This window comes from Oryza brachyantha, chromosome 6 (assembly GCF_000231095.2).
Source record: "Oryza brachyantha chromosome 6, ObraRS2, whole genome shotgun sequence".
Classification (NCBI taxonomy): domain Eukaryota; kingdom Viridiplantae; phylum Streptophyta; class Magnoliopsida; order Poales; family Poaceae; genus Oryza; species Oryza brachyantha.
Window position 1 is genome coordinate 16,474,216 of NC_023168.2, and position 17,128 is coordinate 16,491,343.

The 17,128-nt window shown below is 43.7% G+C and overlaps 1 non-coding gene across 1 annotated transcript; it reads right to left on the reverse strand.

Moving 5' to 3' along the window:
- Positions 1–1,930: 1,930 nt before the first annotated feature.
- TRNAL-CAA lies at positions 1,931–2,014 on the reverse strand. Its single transcript has one exon. It is a non-coding gene; the product is annotated as a tRNA-Leu (tRNA).
- Positions 2,015–17,128: the final 15,114 nt, after the last annotated feature.

The window sequence follows — 17,128 nt, forward strand, 5'->3', positions numbered from 1 at the left end:
CCGTTTCATATTACCTCCGTTTCATATTGTAAAATTTTCTAGCCTTGGTCTAAATTCACTCCGTTTCATATTGTAAAACTTTCTAACCTTATCTAAATTCACTCCGTTTCATATCGTAAGACTTTTAGCCTGATCTAAATTTAGCAATTAATGAATATATACAATTTATATATATGTCTAGATTCATTAGTATCCATATGAATATAGGCAAGACTAAAAAGGCTTACATTATGAGACAGATAGAGTATGTTTATGATTTGTTTTTTTAAAGAATTATTTTGTTTCAAACAAGCACTTTTAACAAATATATATGGACAGAAGCTAAAGGCCAAACGGCCACCTCTTGACTACAGCGTATGCCTTTTACCTAAACCTTCTAGGAAAGGCACAAATCCTATACGAAAGCTGTTGATTGGTCAAAGTTATAAAGTTATAAAGTGAACAATAGCAAGTGATGAGTATTTGAAACTAGAGGTAGTACTTCGTAGATCTTCAATAGGGCTGTCAAAAAAAAAAAGCTCGAACCTCGAGAGCTGCTCGAGCTCGGCTCGTTTCAGGCTCGATTCGAGCTTGGCTCGAGCTTCTACCGAGCCAAGCTCGAGCCTGATCAGAAGCTCGTGAGCTTTCTCGAGCCGAGCTCGAGTTTCTCACGAGCTTACATATACATGTTATTTTTATTATTTATTTGATAAAATAGTAGATTAATAATAAATTATTATATATTTAAATAATAGATTAATTTATTTAGTATTATATATTAATTTTAAATCTTATTTATAATTTATTTAATATAGTTGACTTAAAATTATTATTTTTATTTACAAATATCATCAAAATATATATATCATATGTTTAAACTGAGCTCGAGCCGAGCTCGCGAGCCTAACCGAGCTCGAGCCAAGTCTGTTTAAGAGCTCGAAGGTTTGTTAGGCTCGATTCGAGCTCGGTTCGAGCATGTATCGAGCTCGAGCCTAGACAGACGCCCGCTCGGCTCGTTTACAGCCCAAATCTTCAATGATCAGTTCTACTTTCTCCTCAATTCAATGTCAGTCAGTTTTGCCTACTCCTCAGCTCACGTCACGCCTAGAAAGATCTGGGTGGTCACCGGTTGGCTTTGGAGGAAATAATCGGAACAACATATTTATAAATAAAAAATAATTTTAAATAAAAAATTTATATATGTTTTTATCGAACTAAAAGAAAAGTCTGAAAAATAATTTATGATGAGAAAAACCTCAAAATCAAATTTAAATTTAATGTTGAAATTTAATTTTTAGCTTAAAAAATGATACTGCCAGTGTTTCCTCTCGTTTTGTGCAGCTTTGGTTGATGTTCTTCTTGAGAGTCCAGTTGGGTGCAAAATCTGAACTTTGAAGATGGAGTTTGTTTCTACGCCCCATTTTGGCTCATGTAGGTTTCTGCACATTTTTGTCAAACTATGCATAGTTTTTGTTCAGGATGTGTATACGAGTGACTGCGTTTGTGCAATGTTACGTAAAAAGGAAAGATCATATCTCAAATAACTCAATTCGAAAAAGGAGAAAGCTAGGGGAAAATGGAAAGAAGCAAATAACTTAAGGTGTATTTCGCGAGGAAAAATCAGCAGATTTACATTGGATACAGCATCAGCAGCAGCCCGGGTCAGGGGCGGAGGTACAGTGTAATGGCCGGGTCAGCTGACCCCGATGACCTCTGACGAAATTCATTGTTATATTATTTAGGTGGCTAAGATAATACTAAAAATTAAGTAAGATATCCCGTAACCCCGATAAACTAATTTTTTGGCTCCGACTATGTCCGAGGTACACTGTAGGCCTCGATTGGGCTTTGTTTAGTCGGATTACGGCCCAGTAGGACAAAAAGAAATTCATGTTGCAGAAAAATTGAGTTTGTTTCAGAAAACTTTGTTTATAAAACTCTGGACAAAATTTGTAAGAAGTGGGATTTGAACCCACGCCCTTATTAGAGGACCAAAACTTGAGTCTGGCGCCTTAGACCACTCGGCCATCCTGACCTTGACATATAAAATTTGTCCATAGTTTAAATTTGTATAAAACAAATTCAATATTATAAGTGATTATCATAAGCAATGATTGCACTGCCCACGCCATTAAGTTTTAATAGGAAATTATCACTTAAGCACCGATTTAAATGCAATTCGATCTGTGTATATGATCACCAGTACTCGCTGATATCGTCGACAGAGATATACATTATACGGTACATAAACATATTTGATTTGATGGCATATGAGTCGTCAACTGTGTAGGAGTTAAGCTATACATGTCCTGGAAAAAAACGAATTTCTGCTTTTAAATCTGGAACAAAAGGAGAGAGTGTATCATAATATGTACTTTTGGTGGGAGACATACATTATACCGTCAGTGACGGAGGATCCACCCTGGCATCGGCCGTAGTCTCAATGGATGTACAATTGTCTGAATTTACAAATCGTCATGCCATATGCAGTACTTACCACAATTTTTTCATTTGCATCGTCGTGATTTCACCAATTGTTAATCTAACCATAAAAAAAAATTGAAAACCAAATCGATGCCATTAATAACACAAAGCAGGCCTTCAGATCCACGATTGTATGTGCTTCTTCCCATTTTCGACAGATCGGAATTCACGCGCATCCTGAATATTATTAGTAGAGTACTAGCCAGACTAACAAGCTCAGGAATCTCACACAAATCAGCACAAGTAAAAAAGAACTCTCCCCACCCCCTCACTCTTCTCCCCAGTGCCCCCTCTGCCCCTTCCGTCAAATCACACAAGACAACTAGACAAACAGTAGACGATGGCTCGTACCTGAGAATCGGCGAACAATATGCTCCTTTCATCTGAAAGTTTATTTTTCAGTTTTTAAATACAAAGATATTTTGTCTTGTTTAGTTTTTTACTATTAATACTTTTCAGTTTTTAAATACAAATCCAATTAGCTGTTAACTACACTGTCAACTGCTGCTAACCAACACTGTCAACACGTATTCGTCACTCCATCGAGTCTAAATCAGATACTTCTAACCCAAATCACTTTCAGCACACTTACTCTCCATATCACCCTTGACGAGGATCCCTCCTTGACTTGGCCTCTAAGACTGTTTTCGAATTTATTTCACTGACAGTGGGCTCCACACTCCCTGGGACCCACATGACAGCCTTCCACTCTCCCCTCACAGCATCCACCACCCTCATGCCTAATGGATGCACAAGGAACACCATGAGTGCACCAGTCACCTCTCTCTCCCACTCTCTCACTCCACTCTTCCTTATTTCTCAAGCCAAAGCACTAGAAGTAACGGCATACTCCCCACATCGATTTCCAAATCCAAGAAATCACACCCTACGCACAAAATAACCAGAGCTCGGCCATCTTCCCCGGCTCCAGCGACTTAGGCATCGTCGTTGTGCATCCCCGATGAGTGCCTCCGTCTTTCCTCCTATGTAACCTACGCATCATGCCGAGCTCACCTGTACCCCTTTTGAACTAGAACAAATCTGTCGAGCACATGGTGGGCCTCATCGTCCTCGCCGCTGGCCACCGTCTCCGCCGCTCTGTGGACCTTGCTACCTCCGTTTCTCTGCTTGGTGAGCACTGGTACCATAAGAGAGCACATGTACTAACCCTTTGCACTACCCAAGCCTTACATGCACTATCCAAGCTCTTGCATGCACATACATGGGTATACCAAGGCACACCACCGCTGTAGCTCATGTTCTATGGGCTATAGACCATCATTTCCCTCACCACCACCACAGATGCGCAAGAACGTTCTCTATATTTTCTCTTTTGTGCTCAAACCGATTAGATCCACCGGTCGTCGCCGGTGAGCCGTTGGCTGCAGATAATCGTGAGCTAGCTGGGGATTTCATTTCTTCAATTTGATCGACTATAGGGTCCAATCTGAAAACTGCCAAAACTCATATTACTGTAGCAGAACCTTGATGGAAATAAACAAAATAATAGAGACTCTTAATGAAGCTTGCTGTCTAGGTGGCAGAGGGAGTGCGGGTTGATTCCTCCATCATTTGAGGGTCTCTCTACAAAACTCCTTTCACTGACCCGTGGACCTGGCTGGGATTTAATTTCGAAAATTGATTTCTATTTTGTTTAAAGCAGAGAATGAGCAGAACTTCTAAAATTTGTAGAAAATTTATTTTAACTTTAAAAATTGTGAAACCAGTTTTGTTAGATCCATAAAACTGTGAGCTATTTTACAAAAATATAAAACTGGGTACTTTTTATACAAACTTTTCCTTTATTTTTGTTTTACCGTAAATGTTACCTAGAACTTGTTAAATCCATAACAAATTGAATATAGCTCTAAAAATTGTGAAACAACTTTTGTTAACTTTCTAAAATCATGCTCTGTAACTTTGTAAAAGGAATTTTGTTCAATTCTGTACAAAAATGTTGCTTAATAAAACTTAGCTATTTTTAAATTTTTTAATTGTAAAATGCATATCTCAAAAAAACTGACAAAGTAAAAATTTCTTCACCAGAGACCACCTGAGACCAGCACACACTCACTATGTAAGTTTCGTGTATTTTCATGCATTTTTGTATTTATCGTGTACGTGTATTTTGCATAGAGGAAGAATATGTCGAAGAAGAAGGTGAGTTTGTTGATGATCAGGTTTAGGAGTTTGTAGACGAAGGCAAGTTTGCCCCTCCTTTGACCATATTGATCATATGTTTTATTGGGCTAAATGATTCTATTACAAACATGCATACGTTAGCTAGTATTAATTTTGGTAATTTTTAAATATGGGAATGGTAGATATGACCTAATTGCTGCATAATCCATCTTGTAATATTGAATTCTTGCTGGTTGGAACCATAGGGTGCTTTTGAATACAATTATTGTGTTCTTTGGGATTATACTATACTTATATTGCCACTATATACTTATATTCGGTTAATGCCTTGCAAATTACTCGTTTTGATAAATGTTATATGTGAAAATGGTTATTTTGATGTTGCTGGACATGAATTTAAATGTATGAGTATTGTGAACTGAAAATGGAGATAACTTATTTTTAGACTTAGGTAGTGAGTGGTGTACAAATGGAGGTAGCTGCACACCGATAGGGGGAACGTTCGCCCGAGTTGATTAAGGACCTCACTCTATGTCACCAACTAATAAAAACAGTACAAACCACATGTGCTAAGTATGTGCCAGCTTTAACCTATTAAGTTGTTTAGAGTTTAGTCTTGCATCTTGGTAGGCCGAAGGGTATGGATTACCGGGTTTTGGTAACTTATCGGAACTTCCTGTGGTTTGCGATATGATAAAATGGATTAACGACTTGTGGCATGTGATGATTTGAGTGGGTAGCCTGTCCAATACAATGGTGTCGTTCATTACAGTGCTAGGTTAAAGCGTGGATCCGCTACCTAGTGGCGCTACCTTGCTAGTAGCGTGGGCAAACACACATTGTGCTGGTGCAAGGCTAGACAATAGACAATGTAACAGTTTCGTTATGACCTCTAGATCATACTCAATGTGTAGAGTGTGGTGATACTGACGGGTATCAGATAAACTAGAGCGATCCATATCATGTGAGCATAAAAGTTGTACAAACTCTGCAGAGTCTAAAACTAATCGATTAGTCGTGCTCACGGTCATGAGCGGCATGGTGAAGTGTCACAAGTATAGTTGGTGATTTTGATAAACTCTTGTGAATTTGGAAAATGGTTGGAATATTTTGTTGGTGAACTTAGGTAAAGTTCGGTGAATGGGGATGGGATGATGGTGAGCGGTGATGATCTACCTTAAGGGGTAGATATGTGTTATTTATTCATTTACATTACAAGTTTTACTTACTCTATACTATTGTTATAAAATTTCATTGCGAAAAATATGGTGAACTAAAGTTGACATTTATGCAAATTAATCTATGCACAGCTTATTCATGAATATGGTCAACATGTAGCATGCTAGGGTTGGTTCCGGCTTGCCAGTACATTAATTTGATTAATAATCTGATTTCTTGCTTTATTTTACTTGTTTTTGCTCAAACCTTGTCGTAGGTAATGACTGTTTGGATTAGGAGTTTGATGCGGCTTGTGATGCTGCAGATTTTCAGGATGGTTCTAACTAGGGATTTACCCTAGTCGGTTTACCTATGGGCTTTTGGGTAGCACGCGTACTACATGAACCAATATTTATAGCTTGTCGCCAAGTACTACTTAAAACCTTATTAACACTATTTATGCTTTATGCTTAGAACCACTAATTATTTGGATATCTTGGTTGAGATGATTTATTTGAGACTACGTTGCATTCCTAGGCAACTAGCCCCACATGAGGATGTGTTTTGAAATGGTTGAGATAACTGAGGAATATACCTTTGTTGAGATCGAGTCTCTGGAGTACGCTTTTGGTCGCTACCATTGAGTGGTTGACGGGCGTGTGACGTAGATGACTGGTGTGGCTATTTCAACGGTTGTGTCTTCTATTTCATATCCGATGGCTTAGAGCCTTTGTAGTGCACTCTTCAAAACATGTCGTGGTTTGCGATGAGGTTGGATGGTTACCAAAATTATTTGGATTTTATTTGAGACCCTATCCATCTAGATATTTCGCGCTGACATTCCTCGGAGCGTTGCACCATCTAGGCTCTGGGACGTCCTCACAATTTGTCTCGTTTAAATTTTTTTATTATTAATACTTTTTTGTTATTAGGTGATAAAACATATATAGTGCTTTATGAGTAACTAATTATTTTATTTTTTATAATCAGAAAGATGGTCAACCGCTCAATATAGAAACCAACAAATAAGCTTTTTTAACGGAGGGAGCAACGGAAACTGCCGGCTCACCCAATCGCAACACCGCGTGCTCACTGAATTGCCCCTCAGAGAGGAATAAGTTCACCGGAGGTTATTCAACTTAACGTCGAGTCTGTTTGAGGTCTCTTAACGCTAAAGCTAGAAATCTGTATCACTAAACTCGCATAACCCGTTTAAAAAATATCTCTTGGTAGTATTGACTGAACTTTTACCTGGTTTTGCTGACATCACATACGGTGGGTCCCACATGTAAGGTATTTTTCTATTTTCTTTTGGATATGCCTACTCATCAGCTGACTGATATTAAGGACTTGTCAATCGATTCATCTCCCATGGTCAGATATGCATCCAACGTTATTTGTTGGGCAGAATGCACGCATCCTAAAGCACATCCAACAGACAAGAGATCGACTGATGGATTGGAGTGTTTCACCTACGTGACTAAATAGCAAATCCGTTTTCTTTTCCACATACTCTCCTCTCGCTCTATTCTTCCTCTCATCTCCCTTCGGTCGGGGCGCACGTGGTGGCAGGCCGGGCTGGCACGCGGGGCGGCAGCGACCGATGGGCTGTGGCGCTGGGCAGCGGCGTGGTGCGGGCCGGGGTGCATGCTGCAGCACGGTGCGGGCGACGACGGATGGCTGGCTAGGGTGCGGCCTGCGGTGGTCGGTGAGTTGGGGCGCAGGCGGAGGAGCGGTACGGGCAACGGGCTGGGGCGCGAGCAGCGACACAGTGCGGGCGGTGGCACAAGCGGTGGCGTGGTGCGGGCTGGGGCGGCCAACGGCGGCCGGTGGGCTTCGGCGCAGGCGGCGGCGCCGACCATGGAAGGCTGATGGCCCAGCTCACAAGATCACACACTTCACGTAGTTGTTTACTCACACGAGAAAGGGGCTAACAAGTAAATGCAAGGACACGCACAAGAATTTTGTGGCGCTGCACACCAGCAGCCAAAGCAATGCACTTTCTATTCTCCACACACAAAAAACACAGACACTTACATGCTTAAATAGCCACACACACGTGCTAATCAAGCAATCACTCAACCATGATCTGGCCTCATGACCCGGCCAGGCACTCTCATGGCTAACCACCCACTCACTAACTAATCTACATGCAAGCTACAGTTTCTTGCATGCAAAGCACCACTAATAGCCGTGACTTGGCCACTCCTCCGAGGCAACGTGCAGTAGCTGCATGTTTTCACTTGCATGCAGGCTATAATTATCACTAATCTAGCTAACTCACACATACACTCACTCACTTGCTCCTAGCACACGTAACTAACTCAATGACTCAGCAACTCAACTCAATAATAAAATGAAAACAACAAGATAAATCCTAACAAAGGCGTCAAGGACGGCATTGAGAGCCGACTTCTCACTTGCGAGGCAGACACGAGCTTGAGCAGGGGGCAGGACAACGGGGTCGCGGCGGGGAGCGACAACAGCAGGCGCTCGACGGTGCAGAGAGAGGACGGAGACGGCGGTGAGGTCGCAGCGGTGTCGAGAGTGTTGGACACGAGCGACAGAACTTGCAGTGTCGCCGTCGGCTGCCTCGGCCATCGCACGCTGCCTGCGCGGGCCGCTGCAAGCCGCTACCACCTGCCCCGCCGCTGCCTCGGCCATCGCCGCCCCACGCCGCGAGCCACCTGCGTGGGCCATCGCATGCCGCCGCCTCGGCCGTCGCCGTCCCCGCCGGTTGCGTCGCACACCGTGTGCGCGAGCTGTGGCAAGCCTCCGCGCCCGCCCCAGCCCAGCTCCGCCACAAGCTGCTACCGGCTCTGACCGGCTCCGCCGCAAGCCGCCACCGACAACCCGCCCTACAGCCGCCTCTAGCCGGCCGCCGCGTGCGCCTCTACCCGGGAGAGAAGAGAGGTAGAAGAGAGAGGGATGATAGCACGGGACAGAAGGAAAAATAAAAGAAGAAAATGAAAAAAAAAAACCCAACACAGGGGACCCACCGTACGTAACGTTAGCAAAACTAGAAAAAAATTAAGTTAATATGCATCTTTTTTAACAGTTTATACGAGTTTAGTAGAACATATTTCATGTTTTGGGTTAATGATTGTTAGACAGACTCAATATTAGATTGAGAAACCTCCGGTAAAATTGGCTCACAATGGGTGAGAAAAAGCCCACATGTATATGGGTTGGGGTGAGCAACCCGTAACCATTTGTGCGTGCCACCGGGCCTGACGGAAGTAAACATATATTCAACCACAAAGTTTTTGTTAGATTTTTAATTTTATTTATTAAATAATTCATAAAATTGATTTTTTATTTAAAAAAAATCATGGATCTAACCTCGTGTCGTCCTCTAGGAGGGCAGAAAGCATACACGGCGGATGGCAGTGAAAGTGATGACGGTGGTTAAGTGAATTTAAGGGCAGCAAGGGGCCAAAATAAAATTAAAAATCCAAAAAAATAGAATATTACATTAAATTAAGTTTATTTAATAAATAAAGTTAAAAATCAAAAAAATTCTTGAACCACATCTATCGGCTCCAAAAATCGACTGATCGATTGCCATGCAACTACTAAATACCAAAAACGATAAAATATCTATAAGGATGAGTTGGTTTTTTTTTCTACGTATATCCAAAGAAACGTACACAGAACATTCCAAGACACTTTTCTTCCGTTAGATCGGCTCATCCCATGGTCCAGATCGCCCCCAAGCCATGTGTCTAGGAGCCGGTGTAACGTACGTGGGACGTGGCATATCGAGCAGGCCGGGTGGAGGGAGCTAGCCGTACATCACCGTGAGAAATAAAATATGTACTATCCGTTTCATAATATAACATGTTTAATTTTTTTAGTTGTAATGTTGACCATTAGGAAACAGTAGGATACTTTTTCGATCGATCGTCTCGATAGATAATCACTAGCTATACTAGATGAGCGATCGATCGTCTCGATAGATAATCACTAGCTATTCTCGATATCATCTCTGAGCCAACGTACGTACGTGCAAGGCCGTCTACCTGTTGTGCGCTCTTCGCGTCGCGTGTGCGAGATCAAATTAATTGTATTAACTATTTTGAGGTTTGAACAAACAAACATGCACGGATCCCATATTTTGAACAAATTTTAGCCCGTCCGTCGTTCAAAAGTTGCCTGCATATATCGCGCGCCCTTACCATGCATGCACCTTACTTTAGTTAAGACTGGCAGTGCTTGCTTTAGTTTGTTGTACAAGAAGACAACATAGCGCTCAGAACTTGTACCTTGCTGCAGAGGCATGAATTTCTTGGCGCCACCGAAACCAACCGAACCGGCTGCACCCATATGCGATTCATGCAGGCAGGCGCTCGCTTTGATTCTACCACGCACAGTATGCACATGCAATGCAAGCAAGCCATATACGTGTGTCTCTTGGATGGAGCGGCAAGTACTACATGCATGTATACCTTCTAATTAATCAAAAAGGACAAAATAAAATTTGTGTTTAATTTTAATTATTGGTCAAGCTAAGTGCGTGTGCAAGAGCAATACCTCGTCTTTTTACGAGCGTATTAATATAGTTAATACCTTGCCAAACAACCCATCTCCAATATAATTCACACAATAACATGCATGCAAGGTTAGCTGGTGTTCGACTTGGTGAAGTGTACGTGACTGTGCGTCTGTGCCTGCCGCTAGCTCTTACAGGTTCAGCTTTTACTTTATCATGTGCTGGAAATACAACTTCCTTTCCATTTTTTACCTCCTAGCTAGTCTCCTTTCGTTTTTTGTTTTATGGCCAGCATGAATGCCAGGCGAGAGTGCCAGTTACATGATAATGGCAATGACCTTTCAAGAGACTGGCGCCTTCTGGTTCAAATACTAGTCTAAAGTGGTCTCTGTACGTAGGAAAAAGGAAGACTGCTTTTTCCTGGCTGTTCTTGGCATTACTCGAGCAGGACGGCCGGGCCAGTAGCTAGTATGATTAATTAATCTCGATCGAAGGCCATGCAAGCAGGATTAGTTATCAAATGAGCATTTTACTATTAATGCATGCCCTCAGATTAAGAAGATGTGCGTAGTATTGTTTTTCTTAATACACATGTCGTAAGGTTTGAGACCTCCGTGTTCGTTGCAAGGGTTAGTAACCCAGATTTTATCATTTCCACACGTACATATTATTTTTCAAAATATTAAACGGTGATTTACCGTGTCAATAAGTATGCATCGATCGTGTCATGAGCGGAGCAATATGTATATGTGACATACCATGGTAATATTTTGAGGAATGTTGCATTAATTCAAAGCACATATGCATGCAAACTGCACTAGGATGCAAAAATTGCTACCGGGAAACTTGCATAGAGAGCAAAACGTGCTACAGCTACACGGGCTAACTCGCCAGCATTCGAGCCAAACCCTAGCGCTTGCACCACTCCCAAACTCTCGCTCTATATATATCGCTGCTCGTGCTGCACCCAACTCGCCCGGCACTTGTTCGCCACACCCCCACCCCATTTCTTCAACACCATCAGCGAGAGAGCGAGCGAACATGGAGTCGCATCGTCTGCTCTCGCACTCCATCCTCCTCCGCGAGGCGGACCACCTGTGTGGAGCCGGCGCTGGCGCCGACGGCCGCGTGCTGCCGGTGGTGGTTCGCTTCCCTCGCTGGACGGCGGCAGGCCTCGGCGCCGCTCGGCTGACGGCGGCACGGCCGCCTGCTGCGGCTCCTGTCGGTGGCGGCGGTGCCTTCCCAGAACAAGGTCCATGGGTCCAGCGTAACGACGATGAAACAAAGGTGAGATCATGTCATGCCTGCCTGCATATGCATGGGTCCTGTTTGCAGAGTGCGCGCGTTTGATGTGCAAGAAAACAGCTTGGGCTTTTCTTGATTTTGCATTCGATGTTTATATACGTACTTGCCCAGAAAAAGAAGTCGCTTGTTTTCTTGGTGATGCATTCATGTGTGCAATACGTAGTATTGTGGTAGCTAGTTGTAATACGATGGTAGATCTAGGATTCTTTGGGCTGGGTGACGGTGATTTTTTTTTTCTGGGTTAAAACAATCCGATCTTGTTGGTTGGAAGAACATCCGATCCACTCCATGTTTAAAAAGAATCGTGTTGTCTTGTTTGCAAAATATTTTCTTGCTGCAACAGCACAAGTAGACAAGTAGTTGCTTGGATTCCCGGTGGTGGGGATTTTTCTTTTAAAGAAGAAAAATCACTTGCTACTTTGCCGGTGGTCGTGCTGATGAGCATTGTTGCTCTAGGAGGATAGATATTAGGTTTTCTTTATTTCTTTTTCACTTTTTTGTTGGTTACCCATGTTGTAATGGCACCGATCTATCATTTATGTGAGGGAAAAAATTAGGGAATGGGTTATTCTTTGTTAGTTTCGAAGATGAAAAGAAAAAAAAATCTTAGAGAGCATTGTTGGGCTGATGAGTTGGGCTGGAAAGAAATATTGAATGGGCCGAATAAATGTTGTGACAGGTGAACGTGTGGAAGGTGATCTGCTGGTCATCAAGTGAGGCACTGGAGTTCATCAAGCAGACTCCACCCCCAGCAGTGGGCGTCCACGACGTGGAAAAGCTCAAGAAAACATTTGAGGACTTGATGCAGTCCGCAGAAACAGAGTCTGTGGAGGCCTACTACGCCACCCACATGCTACTCCTCAATCACTGGCACCTTTGGGAGACTTACTCGCTGGAGCCAGTCAAGGGGTACAATGGCCCAAGGTTGTTCCTACGTGACTGCGTCAAGTTCGCGTGCGGCGCTGATGGGTATGTGCTGTACGATTACCTCAACACGTTTGGTCTCACCTTCGACTCTATGCCTAAGGACAACATGGACAGGGTAAGTAACAGCTGAGAATGCTATGCGAATGCTTAATGAGTACATGGATGGGTGGTTTAATACTTTGTTTTGTATTGTTGCAGGACTTGATTGCTGCCATACTCTACGTGTCCAAGGACACACGCGAGTATGTCGGCCAGTACCGAAAGAGGCTTGCGGCTCTTCATATGAGGCGGTACTGGGAGGCAGATGAAAAAGAGAAAGAAAGAGGAGGCCGAGGAGGAGGCAGCCAAGCTCAAAGAAGAAGAAGACATTACTGGGGACTTTCCCGAACTTGGGGCAGGAGGCATCTAGGATCTTATCCCCTAATGGTTGCCTTTTCTGATCCATCGTACCACGTATGTATCTCTTCAAGGTGCTCTGCATTATCGTAGTTTAGTTGCCCTAATGGTTGCCTTTTCTAATCCATCGTACTACTTATGTATCCCTTCTAGGTGCTCTGCATTATCGTAGTTTAGTTGCAGTTACCCTGTTACCTATGTGTCCAGTATTTAGCTCCGGATGCCCATCTTATCTACCTTAGTGAGGGGTATTAAATGGATTGAGTAAATTTTCAGGGGTATGTAGAGAATTTTATCTATCTACCTCTAGAGATCCATCAGATGAGAGTATTATATTATATTACTGTTTATCAAAGCTGTGTTGGGCTTCACCGCTTCAATTAATTGTGTTCTCTGATCAGATCGTGTCTTCTTATTTGCTTGCATATGCTTGACACGGTACTTTCTATGCATAATACTCTACGAAATGAAGCTGGCATTCTCCAGTAAAGAAGTTCCATAGAAGCATAAGAAGGAACATTTGCGTGTAGCTGTAATTAACAAGGTGAAATTTGATGAATGGGAAATAGATGAACCAAACAATACCTTTGTGCCTTTTTTTCTTCTTATTATTGAACTCATATGGGAGAAATTGTGCAGAAAGGAAATGTATAGAATCGAGCATGAGGCAATAGAAGAACAGATGACAATATATATGATTGAATATCGACAAATCCTTGCATACTTCAAAGAAGTTCACTCCATTAGCAACCATTCCTCACGTTACAGAATTAAGCAGGTGAAAATAAGCATCACCCCATCAGGTGCAATGCTAAAAGCCAAAAACCCAATAAATTGCAGCATCCACTCCACTTCAGGTTGGAGTTGCCACATTATGACAAATTTCTAGGTTACACGACCAAAGGAAGCTTGTATTCAACGGTGCAACAGTAACAAATGGAATAATATGTTGCCGACGCAAACAATAATATCCTTCTACATTTACCTGGAAGCAAAGAAATTAGGATGCAACTCCAGGATGAAATAGCAAAAGACGATGTTAAGGATTCGACGGTTAACGCAAGGGGAAAAGGCTCTTATATTATGGTTGTGCTCATTTCAAGCTGAAGATAAAAGTGAAAGATAAAGATTATTTGTTTTTTATAACTATTTAGTGGTATAAACCATGGGATACTGCCCACTCCTGCTGACTTCCGTGGTGACCCGGTGGATCACAGATTTCTACTAGAGCCACCGGTGCCGTAGGCAGTCCCCGGCTGCGGGCGTCACGTCCCAGTGACAGTGTGTTCGCCCGCGTTTGGCTATACTCTAACTTTATATTAGATTTTCTCGTTTTTTATACGTACGTTTTTTAAATTGTTAAACGTTGTATTTTTGAAAAAAAAATTTATAGAAAAGTTGCTTTAAAAATTATACTAATCTATTTTATAATATTTTAATAATTAAAAATTAATTAATCATGTACTAATGTATTATATGTTTTTGATATCTAATCCCAAATTTTGCCGGCCAAACATGCCCTTGGTGGTGATGCAGATCGATCGCGCGGCATGATTGCCCACTCTAGTGTGCGGTCGTGATCCCAGCGGCTGTACCGCCAATTGACACCTTTGCTGCACTCTAATTTGGATTAGACAAAGAACGAACATTCACAGGATCTATATTCAGCTGAATAACACGGTGTTTTGGTGCCACGATTTGCGTAGCTTTTCTGACTCTGTATTGATGCAAATATATAGGACTCTGAAACAAGACCACGTAGCCCATAACGACCACGATGCCCTGGGTCCATTCTATCTCGCAGCTCACAAAATCTGGCCTGTTCGAGTGATTTTGTCAGGATATCCGTGAGCTGCTCCTGGATGCTCACGTACTCCAGAGTGATCTTCCCGCTGTCCACGCATTCACGAATAAAATGAAATTTTGTATCGATGTGCTTACTGCGATCGTGGAGAACAAGATTTTTGCTCAAAGCGACTGCGGACTGATTGTCCATCTTCACCATCTGCGGCTGAACTTTGGTGCCAATCACATCGCCCAGCAGCCGCGCAAGCCACACAGCTTGACATGCTCCCATTGCACCAGCCATGTACTCAGCTTCACAGGACGACAGTGCCGCTGTCCCTTTCTTTTGTGATTGCCATGCTATCACCTTCTCGCCGAGGAAAAGTGACACCAGTAGTGCTCTTCCTCTGATCCACATCTCCCCCCAAATCACTGTCAGTATATCCCACCAAGTTTCTGTCCACCTTTGAGTTCTTGGAGTAGACCAGTTCATGATCAATGGTGCCAGAGGGCAACAGATGCTTGACTACGTTGAGATGTTCCTGACATGGCGCCTCCATAAACTGGCTCACATAGCCAACCGCAAACGCAATGTCTGGTCTTGTGTGTACCAAGTACCTCAAGCCCCCCACCAAGCTACGGTACATGGTAGCATCAACCTCCGCCGTCGCACCTTTTGCTAACAGCCTGAGCTTCACCTCCATTGGAGTCTGGCACGGATTACACCCCGCCAAACTTGCCTTCTCCAACAGCTTCTGCACATATGCTGTTTGTCCCAGTGTGATTGCTTCCTAACTTTGCTTGACCTCGTTGATCCTTAGATAATAAGAAGACCGAGATCACTCATGTGAAAAACTCGGCGCATCTCATCCTTGAAGGCTTCAATTTCCGTCGGATTCGCATCCGTGATGATAAGATCGTCAACATAGACTCCTACCACCACGCGCGACATACCCACGCATCTTGTATACATCCAATGCTCGCTGATGCACCGAGAGAACCCCAAGTTCACGCAAGCTGCCATCCAGCTTCATATTCCACGCTCGCGGTGCATGGCGAAGCCCGTACAAGGCCTTCCTGAGCTTCAGGACCTTCCCCTCGTGCCTAGCTGTTGTGAAGCCAGGAGGCTGATTAACATAAACTTCTTCCTTCAGTTCCCATTCAGAAAAGCTGTCTTACATCCACGTGATGTAAGAATCACCCCTGCTGGGCAGCCACGGCCAGCAACATCCAGATGGATTCCATCCAGGCGGCTGGAGCAAACACCTCGTCAAAATCAACTCCCTGCTGTTGGACATAGCCTTTTGCCACTAGACGAGCTTTGTGCTTCACGCCGACACCTTGTTCAATCCGCTTCAGCTTGAACACCCATAACCCATTTCAACCCAATGGGACGATGACCTTGTGATAGATCTGTTAGGTGTCCCCTAAGATCACCTAGGGTTCTAGTTGGTGAGGAGGATGAGGAACCGGACATCGTCGTCGTTGTTCGGCTTGGAGCTGGCTGACGGCGTCGACGGTGGTCGTGGGTGAGCTCTAGCGAGGTCGAGGTGCCGCGGTGGCGTTTCCTGTCACTGGTTGCGTCTTCCTTGATCGGCTAGGGTTTGTGAGGTGGAGTGGTGACGGTGGTGAACCTCGTATCACGTGCCGAGCCAGCCTCCATCCCTGTTTATATATGGCGCAGGTTGACGGGGGCCCACCAGCCTATTGGGCTAGGCACCCCCGATCAGGGCACGGTCAAGGCCCCCTTTAACCGTTGGGCTAAAGGGGAGGAGATCAATCTAATAAGATCAACCGGTGTCCAAGTGTTGTTTTGCTTGATCGACACCATTTCATCAAGCATTGCCTTGCGCCAGCATTCTTCCTTGCGGGCATCTTCAAATGTGGCAGGCTCGTCACCCATGGCAAGGAGCAATTCATCAGCGGCCGCGAGCTCACGCACTAATGGCCCATGATGTTCTGCCAGTCCGTGTATATCCTCCACCACCGGAAAGCGAAGAGGTGCATAGTCGTCGTGATCGGCATCGAGATTCACTCCCGACGAAGGAGGTGACACGAACCCCATCGGTGATGTCGTGGTCGGCATGCTTCAGCCGGGCGTGCCGGCCATTTCTAAAAGCGACGGTGATCCGCCGAGTTGAGTCATACCGCCTTCGTGTGATGCGAGGATATGCTATGAACTCGGCATACATAGTAGACCCTGTAGTGATTGAAATTGTCTCGGTTCGGTCCGATCTTCTAATTTGGTTGTGCGATTGCTAGTTGTCATATCAGATTCAGCTTGAGTTACTCATGTATCTTGAGTTGATCTGGTCGACCATTTTGAGTAATTTACGTCGATTTGATATTTGCCGTTTGACATATTCAATCTCGTACTGTCTCGGTTCAGTCCGATCTATTAGATTCTATCTAGCAAATAGTTTATATCATGTCGACGTATCTTGTTCATTGTTTTATCGG